The following is a 10,813-nucleotide window of genomic DNA, read 5'->3' on the forward strand; positions in this document are numbered from 1 at the left end:
ACTTTCTCACTTACAGAACATCAGCAGATTTGGTTATCATTTAAAATGACAATATAATATACCTATAAAATATTGAATTGAAAAATTGTTTTGATGTAAAAGTATTTCATTGTTAATTTAATTTTGGCTAATTTTTTAAGCAGCAAAACTTATTCTCTTCTAATTATAAAAATCAAAAAATACAATGATAATTGTTAGTGAATGTGCAGCATATTCAAATTCTAACAAAAAAAAATTGACATTGATCATTGTGTCATTTGTTCAACATTAGATATATAAGCTGTATTTTTTGTCCGTTTATTTTTGTAAAAGATATATGAGCTTGAATAAGAAAATTATGAACATCAGACATATTTCCATATGCCCCACCCACTATTGGCAACTTTTTTAAATTAGTGAGTTGAAAAAAAGAAAACAACCCAATTTATAAAACCTTACAACCACATTTTGTACCAGGCCTTGTGATAGCATTTGAAGTGCGTGTTTATGCCAAAAACCTAACACGGGTTAACAGAGGTTAGTCCATGTGTCAATTTGTCATGTCCCATCAAAACAACCTTGACTGGCACAAAGTACAAGGTAAACCTCTCTTTATAAGCCTAATCAATTTAAAATTTTCTCATTACACTTGATAAAAATCCACTTCACTAATGTAATGTCAATTAATATTATAATATTCATTCATGAATGTTTGTATAAATTTCAGTATAAACTCCTTCAAGAGTTGGATTATTATTATTATTATTATTATTTCTTACAAATAAAAATTCTTAGGAAAATTAATTTTATATGTTAAAGAATTGTTTTTATATGTTTTTTCTAGTCTATTTTTTTATTTGATACATAAAAGATTGATTTTACAACTTACAACACTCACATTATTTTCTTTTGATCAAATAATTCAACTGATCAAACACATATTCATTAATTTCTTTGTTATTATGAAAGACTTTGATTCAACAAACCAATAAATGGGCTTGGCTGTGATGTCACTAAAGAAAGTGATTGAAATTAGGTTAATTAACATTATGTGAGTGTAATGATGAAGCATACAAGAAACTCTTAACCCACATTTACAATGTTGGAGAACATATTGGGGCATTTATCAACTTGCTGGAGAAGATCCAATGATCACACATTATTATTGCCCCACTTCCTCTATGCCAAGGACATACAAGAAACTCTTAACCCACATTTACAATGTTGGAGAACATATTGGGGCATTTATCAACTTGCTGGAGAAGATCCAATGATCACACATTATTATTGCCCCACTTCCTCTATGCCAAGGACATACAAGTTTACTTGACTTTGAAATACAACACTCTTTCATTATAAAATCAAATTTATTATAATAATTGTTAGAGACGGACACATGCGATAGTCAAATTATTCAAACAAAAAAAAATCTCTACATCAATGTATTGTTCTTCCACAATATAAGTATATAGATATTCTTGACTAAGAAAATTATGTAGAAAATATGAATGGTTACCATTCATGACTTCTTTTTCTCATTAGCCATATTTATGAATTGGGTAAAAAGACTAGAAAGCATTCCAATTCATAAAACCTCCAAATTATCAGCGAAATGACTAAAACAAATATACATAAACATTACTATAAAAAGGGAATATAGAACGGTCATTTTCCTTACTATTTAACGGTTATGAACCGTTGAGTAATTTGGCACTGAATATTCTGAGACCATTTATTCAATGGTTTTTATTCCAAAACCATTGCATAAATTTTTGGAATTTGGAAATTGGAAATTGTGACAGATAATATTCAATGATTTTGGACTAAAAAATGCTGAATGTTTTGCTATTATTCAATGGTTATTCACTAATAGCTGTTGAATATATGTACTTATCCAACGGTTCTGTGACAAAACTGCTGAATAGTTTTTTACTGCATTATTGGTCATCATATTCAACAATTTTCTCTCATAACCGTTGAATATTATGACCCAATTTTTTGCTTTAGCAAGACTGCATTTCTAGCAACCCCCCTACATTGTAAATTGCAAAATGATATTCCAGCATCCAGACACAAATTCTAGCCAATAATAGTAGCATATATACATATAAATATATAATGAATTCCTATAAAAAAATTCTATACAACTTTAAGTGCTTAAATTAAACCAATTAGTGGCTAAAACATAAAGCTCCAAATCCCAAAAATTGTTTGAGTTTCCTAACTATCACTGTTGCTAGCTGTTGAAACTAAACCATGCTTCAAAAATACATGTACTAACTTTTCAAAGACTTCTTCCATTTGACCATGAGTATATGTGTCATTGTATGTGTCCTCGTAGTACTATATGCAACAACAACAACAAAAAATTTAAATCATATTTATTGATAAAAACTAATAAAATATTAATGAATAGGAAGACAATATATATTACATCATTTGGAAGAATTCCGGTTAGAGCATGTTGGATTATGTCCGTCATGAATTTCATGACAACGTATCCATAATCCCTAACTTTGTCTACTTGCTTTGGGCACTACAATCATATAATGGATAAAAAAATTGAATAGTTAATTAATAATATGACATGACCTATACAGTGACGTTGCTAACATAATTAATGATAAATACATATACCTTAACAATTGTCTATGATGCTGCTGTATCAAACCGACCACTGCCCTTTACTAGTTGTCAAAACTATTGATCAATATCAGTGCGGTGCATGACAATGGCCCTAACGTGAAATAGAAAAGTTGACATGAGAAATATTTATACAAAAAGAACACATTACATACATATACGCAAACAAATTAATCAACTTACTGTTTAATCATTTCCACAACATGTGGTCTGTTAAAGGGATAGCCACTATGAATAGGGTCAAGGTACCATACCCTCCCTAAAGTTAGATTGATCACAAGCAACATCCAGTATTCTTATGACAAAATTACAATTAGGAAATATCATATAAATAAATAAATTTTGAATAAATTAAAGTAAAGGATCATAAAGTAACTTACCCTTCACAATAAGGTACTATGAATATTGTGTTCTTGTTGGCACCATATTACTGGAAGTACTTTGAAAGCTTTTGAGATATTTCTAGTCCTTGCTTATGACTTATTATGTCATGGCCATAAGGAAAGACGATATGAGGACTAACAAATATAATCCTCCATGCTATATCTCTTCCAACAAGCATGGTAGTGTAGAGGTTCCTTAAATATCAAAATAAATAGAACAACATATGAGTAAACTGTGTGTATGTGTGTGTGTATAGCTAATATTTAATGAAAGAATTCAGAAATATACCTCATATATAAGTTACATAGGGTAGTGGTAGCCTCTGCATGGTTAAATAAATTATCTTACACCTCATTGTTGACTTGGTCAAAAGACTATGGATCAACATACATGTTTGCAAGGAAAGGGAGCAGCATTCCTTCTTGTATCTTGGCATAGGTCTTAAGCAATTGTCAATTTTTGTTGGGTGTGACTTGACACTTAAAGGCTTGAGGTTGAGGGGCTTTAGGCAAATGGGCTTAAGGGAGAACCAGTGTCTTTTGGGAAAATGTGATAGACTCCTTAGATTTGTCAGAGTTCTTCTTATCCTTTCCCCTCTTTTGCTTAGTAGTGACTGCTTTCATAGCCTCTAATGCTTTCTTTCCCATCGGCTTATCAACAAGATAATTTTTCTAACATATAAGATAGTTAGATATCAATTATAAAAAATGAAAAAGGAGTTAATTTTTAATTATGAGTTTAACAAATATACCTTTGGAGATGGTGCTAAAATACGAAGAAGATGAACCGGCCATACAATAAAGCTGAGCAATGCATCTACTACTGTACTTGCATCTGAAGTGGGGTAGGGTAGATCATAATTAGGATCCCTAACTGTCTTCAAAGAAACTTTCACTGTCCCTTTAGGGATGTGTTCATTGTGAAGTATCACTTGCCCAGCAATGTTATACATGTACCCTAGTTCAACCACTCATGGCTGTCTTTTGCCAAACAATCAATGTCGGCCTTACCTTACACAAATAAAAAAAATTATGTAATATAAACAATAAAAGTAGTATTATGTATAAGACTAAAGTAAAATGAATAATAATACCTTAGGTAGGAGCAAAGATGAGACTGCACAACTATCGTTCACACTAGGGCTACTGTTGCCCAGTGGAAGCCCCAACTTATGCCAACTCAATAGCATGTTAATAAGTCTAGATTGTTCTTGTATCTGTTGCGATTGTGCTAGTATCTGCTACTTCTATTCTGCTAGCTCTTGCCTTAACTCTTAAACCTCAGCAAAAGAAGTAGTCTTTTTACTGTGCTTGAATGTATGTCCAAAGTAATCTTTTTCTTGTGACTAAAAAGCCAATGCCTCGAACATGACTGAGATGGTTAGTGTTCCCCAATGCCTTCTCCAATATATCCTCATCAACAATTTGAGTGCCTGCTAATGCCTCCTGAGTTAAAGTCTCTTGTGAAGCAGAAAAAGCAAAGTGAATAAGTAAAAACTAATAATATTATATCAATATATCATTAATACTTACTATTGTTTCAACAACCGCTTTTGTTTTTTGGGTTGTCAATATTGCCTGCTTTATTTTTTAACCCTTAGCCCAAATCTTCCCATGAGATATAGAACCATCCGATACTTTCTCTTTCACAATCAAGCCCTTTTCAACACTTGCATGTCCCTTGTGTCTAGCCTTATATGTATATTCATTCTTCATCACCAACTCTTTATTTTTTGAACTTAATGCCTTTCAAAAAATACAAAACATGACAATTCAATTAATATAAAAAGGAGGTGACTACAAAAGCAACAATACATAAATAAAATAACATTAATATTACCTCAAACTCTGGACTATGGCGTGAGTTGACAAAAGCTTTCCATTCATCCTCACTTATAATTGTTGAAATGAGGGAAGGAACTATATCTTTGATACCCTCTATGTTAGGGTTCGCCAAAAATTTACAGGTAACAAAACTTCTAAAAGATCTTAGGGCTATCCTAGCTTTCTATAGAACAAACTTATTATGCGTTTCCTCGATCTCAAATCCTGACTACAAGACAAACATGTCAATTTAAACAAATGATTGCAAAACATTAATTTTTAAAAAATAAACAAAGTGAGAGTATCTTACTGTTAAAGTTATCCACTCTGCATCCTTCATTGCTGGAGTTGCATTCTTTCAAGATTTTAAAGTAATAGGCACTAGGGACTTCGCTACCCCACCAATATAACTGATGAAGTTATGACTGTCAACTACTTGATTCTTATTGTTTCACTTGACAGTAAACTTTCTTCCTTCATTTCTTTCTTTAGTGACTTCCTCCATCACAACTAACCCCCTCTTCAGTTGTTCTTCCTTCCTATCAAGGTCAGCCTTTTTCTTAGTTGAGTCATCATGTTGCCTACTTGGACTACTGGATCTAGAGCCAGTGTCAAGATGATCATGCTCAGTAGCCATTTACTTGTGAAAGCAATAATAATCAAGATTAAATAAACAAAAAAAGAATAAGTCAAAAAATAAATCAAAAAATAATAACAACATGTGCACTTTCTTTAATAAGTCAACAATAACATAACTACCTATTTATGTTGTTCTTTTCTTATTTTAACTACTTTTTTAACTAATTTTCTTTTTACTTTAAGAACCTTCTTCTTTTGTTGAATTGATTTCCACCTCTTATAAATCTAAATTCCCTCAATATGATCACGTCTTTCATAGGAAGCATTATCTTTAATATTCTCTATACCATCATCATTTTAAATGATGTCCCATGAAATGGATTAACTTCAACCTCATAATTTCTTCGACTTTGCTCATTTTTTGCATCTTCCATTCCTTCAACTCCTTGTTACTCCATAAAACAATAGATCGTTCCTTATCAGCTGGATTATGGACATAAAAAACTTGTTTGGCTTGGGAGGGAAAAATGAAAGGATTCTTTGTGAACCCTTCCTTATTCAGATTCACCCTAATCAATCCAAAGTCATCGACATCTACCCCATTCTTATATTCAACCCACTTACTGAAACTCGAAAGGAGATGTAATCCAACTCCTAAATGAGCTCAATTACCTCAAAGCAGTGCATTTTTGCATAAATAGGTTTTTTATCATTCGCACTGAAAATGTGCATGCTATCACCAATGGTGGATATACCACTATTTTGCATCATACTTTGGTCATCATGCTCCTTTGTGTAGAACTTATACCTATTGCTAGTTTAGCTAGTAGGAGAGAAGACATGTTTTTTTAGACCTTGTGCTAGCCATTTTAATCTATTAGGAACTGAATTAAGATTGGCATTGTACTTCCCTTCAATATGCTCTTTCAACTAGTGAATGAACTGTTTATTGTGCAGTTTGATGATCCAACTATCTAATCAATGATGGTGCTGCCTTTTTAGCTCTACCTTATGAATTTTTACATACTTATCAATCTCTGGAGAGTTGTACAGCATAAAAGGTATACTTTTTTCTATTGATCACTTGAGATAATGACAACTTTTCTTCCTATTGTCCGTTCTATAGCTTCATCATCAACATCCCTTAAATTCTTTAAGTATTGACCGTAGAAGTGAATAGCCTCTTCAATTATATATTGTTCAACAATGCAACCTTCTGGTTGACTCTGACTTTCACATACCCTTTCAATACTTCATATTATGCTCAAAAGGATACGTCCATCTCAAATAAGCAGGGTCACACAATTATACATCCCTAATTAAGAGAACGATTAAGTAGACTATGATATCAAAAAATGTATGAGGGAAAAATATCTCTAACACACATAATATTTGCACAATTTAGCTTTGCAACATTGGCAACTTGTTAGAATTAATTACTTTACTACAAAGGCACCTAAAGAAGTAACATAACTTTGTGATTGTACCTTGCACATTAGCAGGTAAAATACCACATGTAGCCACCAAAATAAAATTCTTCATTAAAATATGGCAATCATGAGTCTTTAAACCCTTTAACTTTAGGTCCTTCATTGGGACAAGGTTTCTAACATTTGAAGAGTAGCCATCTGGAACCTTAACTGTAACAAGAAACTCATATAAACTTTTCTTTTCTTTTCTAGATAGTGTGTGAGCTGCTGCTCGAAGAAATGTGCGAGTTCCCTTCTCCTACGATGTTAATTCTTCTCTTATGCCCATTTTAACCATGTCTAACCTTGCATTAATGCCATCCTTCATCTTTCCTAGAATATGAAGCAACATCTGAATAAGACTGTTGCATATATTTTCTCAATATGTATCAAATCAAGGAACGGTCACATATTCAAGGTCTTCTAACATGGCAACTCAAAGAAAATTGATCTTTTCTTCCACCTGCTTGTTCCAACATGCTTTGCAAACTATTTACAAAACTCAATATCAAGATCTTTTACCTTTTGCATTGGTGGCCTCTCTTCTTCTATTTTTCCATCAAAAAACTTTTTTTATCGACGATATCGATGTTTGTCACCCAACCATCTGTGATGCGCAAGGTACACATTCTTTATACTATGTTGCAATCTCATTGAATGTGTTCCTTCTTCATAAATAGGACATCTAAGTTGTCCTTTAATACTATACCCTAATAGATTACCATACGTTGGAAAGTCATTGATTGTACCGAAAAGCATGGCTCTCAAATTGAATATCTCTTCTCTATAGGCATCATATACCTCCACACCCGTCTCCCATAATAGCTTCAAGTCTTCAATTAATGGTTCTAAGTAAAGATCTATGTCATTCTCAAGTTGCTTGGGCCTCGATATTAGCAAGGATAGCATCATATACTTTCACTTCATGCAAAGCTAGGGAGGAAGGTTATAAATGACCATCATCATAGGCCATGTACTATGGGTACTGCTCTGCATACCATGTGGGTTCATTCTATCAGTAGATAATGCGAGGTACAGGTTCCTATCTTCTTTTTTGAACTCAGGGTACTTCCAATCAAACCTTATCCATTCAAGAGAATTAGCTGGATGCTGAATCTTATCATCTTTAGTCCTTTCATCTGTATGCCATGTTAAATTCTTTGCCTATTGACATATGCTATACAAACGCCTACATATTGGAATAATAGGAAAATACAACATTACCATCTCCAAACTCTTCTCATTTTGCTTATAACATGATGTCTCATACTTAGGATAGTGGGTTAGCTCTTCATATTCATTCCTAAACAAAATGCAATCGTTAGGGCAAGCATGCATCTTATAGCTCAGGCCAATTATGCGTAACACTTTCTTTGCATCATATTGCTGATCCGGAAGCTTGTTATTCTTTGGTAGTATTAGCTTGATTAGAGAGAGCAAGCTTGAAAAACTTATATCACTCCACCCACTTGTTGCTTTCAAGTTGTACAATTTTAACATAGCGGACAATAAAGTGAACTTAGTACAACCCTTGCACAAAGGCGTTTTCACATTAGTTTTCAACCTTTCTAACTTCTCTAGAAAATTCTCAAGTTCCTCTTCCATCGCATCAACCAATTCTTCAAGACAGTCGGCCTTATATGCATTTGTGTCAATAGACGATGATGATGAACAACTTTTCATATACCTTTGGCTACTATTATTCACATCTTCAGTGTCTCCCCATACTTTACCCAACACTTGTAACTCTAATCAATTCCATACTTAAACAAGTAAAGTTTGCATGTCTCAGGAGAAACTGACTTCACATTGCTACAACTTAAACAAGGACAAACAATTTGGTCATAGCTTTTTAAGTTATTTACTGCAAACTTAACAAATTTTGCCACCCCATCCTAATATTCTTTAGATAGGTGACTGGCAGACATCCGCTCCTTATCCATAATGCCCTTATTTAAGAAAGATAGTAAAGATAGGAAAGTCTTCAATGAGTCATGAGTTTAATTACTTCAACAACTTCAACTATGCTTATATTTATTCTTTTCAAGGGAAAGATTAAAATTAAAAAAAATTAGCAGTATAACAATTTTAAATGAGTATTCCCCAAGCATTATGCCCTTTCTTTACACTATTTTAACATACAAAATTTTAAACTAATTCAAGAAACAAGATAGAAGTGTAATTAAACTCCCTCCAGACCATAAAAAACACTTTAACAATGGTCATATTTGCAAGACTAAAATTTAAAAAAAAAATTTAGCAACATAACAGCATATAACTAAGCATTTCCCAGGCTTACTTAACCCCTTTTAACAAATTAAACATTAAATAACAACAAATTCATATTAAAAATTACTCAATCAATCACATTTAACAATTTCACAATTCAATTTTCAGAATTGGCAGCAGACAGAGCATTTTTGTTCAACCAAAATTCAAGCAGATTTTATATGAAATCATCCCCACTTTAAATAATCATAACCCATTCAAGCTATGTTCAAATAAACTACTTAAATTTTATAAAATTTCTTAAAAAAAAACTAACCTTTTTTTCATTTGCCAATGTAACTCACGAACGAAAGGAACCATAGTTGAATGGAGATTAACCATAAACCTGGTAACTAGAATGGAAGAGGAAGAGGAAGAGGAATGTAACAGAGCACTTATGTGTTCGCATTCCACACAATGAAAGACAAAAATGGCAATGAAGGTAGTGACGACATTCCAACGGCATAATATGGAAGGGTTTGGCTAGAGAAATGTGGACTTGGTGCTGGGGAATGAGATTCGATAGTGGGTATTTGGTTTTGCCAAAGAGAAAATAAAGTTTTGAGTGTCTGAAGGTAACAGCTTTGTAAGACAAGAAGGCAATTTAAATGATATTATTCAAAAGTTCTATTACAGAATGTTGAATAAATGTTATTCAATAGTTCCTTAACAGAAATTGTTTAAATATTCTAAACTTTTATTCAACAGTTTTGATTAAGAAACTGTTGAATAATCTGATGATGTCATAAGGAGGTTTCTAAAGCATTTACTCAATGGTAGTTAATTAACTGTTGAATATTCTAATGGTTTATTCAACGGTTTTGTTATTTAACCATTGAATATGTATAAATTTATTCAACAGTTATATTTTTAACCACTGAATATTAGCTTTTCAAAATCCCACCTTTTTTATTCAACAATTTTTTCTTATAATCATTGAATATAAAGCATTATATATACCTTACTTTTTAGTAATGAAATTATTTTTATACCATTGACCTATCTGTGCCATTTTCTTTACGCACTAAAATATGAATGAACATGAATACCACAAAAAGATAACCACCATTTATAATATTTTCAATAGTATAATTTAACAATTACTTAATAGTTAGGTGGTTCATGTTTTAAAAATAGAAATTAAATCTTTGTAATTGAAAAAAATAGATAGGAGTTTAATTAGTCATCAATGTATTTTAAACTTGATTGAATAGAATATTTAAAGTGAAAATCTATCCGTAAGATTTCTGTGATGAACTACGCATTTTTAAGGAGAATCACATACAAGAATCCCTCAAGAAAATTATTTATAGAAAGGACCATCACGAAATGAATTTTTGTTAAAATGAGAACATAACTTGTTTTTCTCTAATGAGATTTGTTGTTAGTCTTTGTCTGTGAATAATTTCCTTCAGGGTTCCTTGAATGTGATTCTCCCTATTTTTAACTCCAGTATGTTTCAATTTTACCCCTAGACTCTAAAATTTGGGTGGTAAAAATGTCCAATTCATAATGGAAGCCAAATGTATGCTAAGTATGTACTGTTGGTCCCATCAAGTATGCCTTATATGTGTGCATGAGTAGGGGCAAAAATATATGTCATGTATTAAACAATGGTTTTGCTAGTAAGATAGAGATATACTTATAGCCTTACATAGCCATATTAGG

Source organism: Prosopis cineraria, unplaced genomic scaffold, assembly GCF_029017545.1.
Source record: "Prosopis cineraria cultivar Desert tree isolate PC_DT_omini unplaced genomic scaffold, ASM2901754v1 PC6, whole genome shotgun sequence".
Taxonomy (NCBI): Eukaryota; Viridiplantae; Streptophyta; class Magnoliopsida; order Fabales; family Fabaceae; genus Prosopis; species Prosopis cineraria.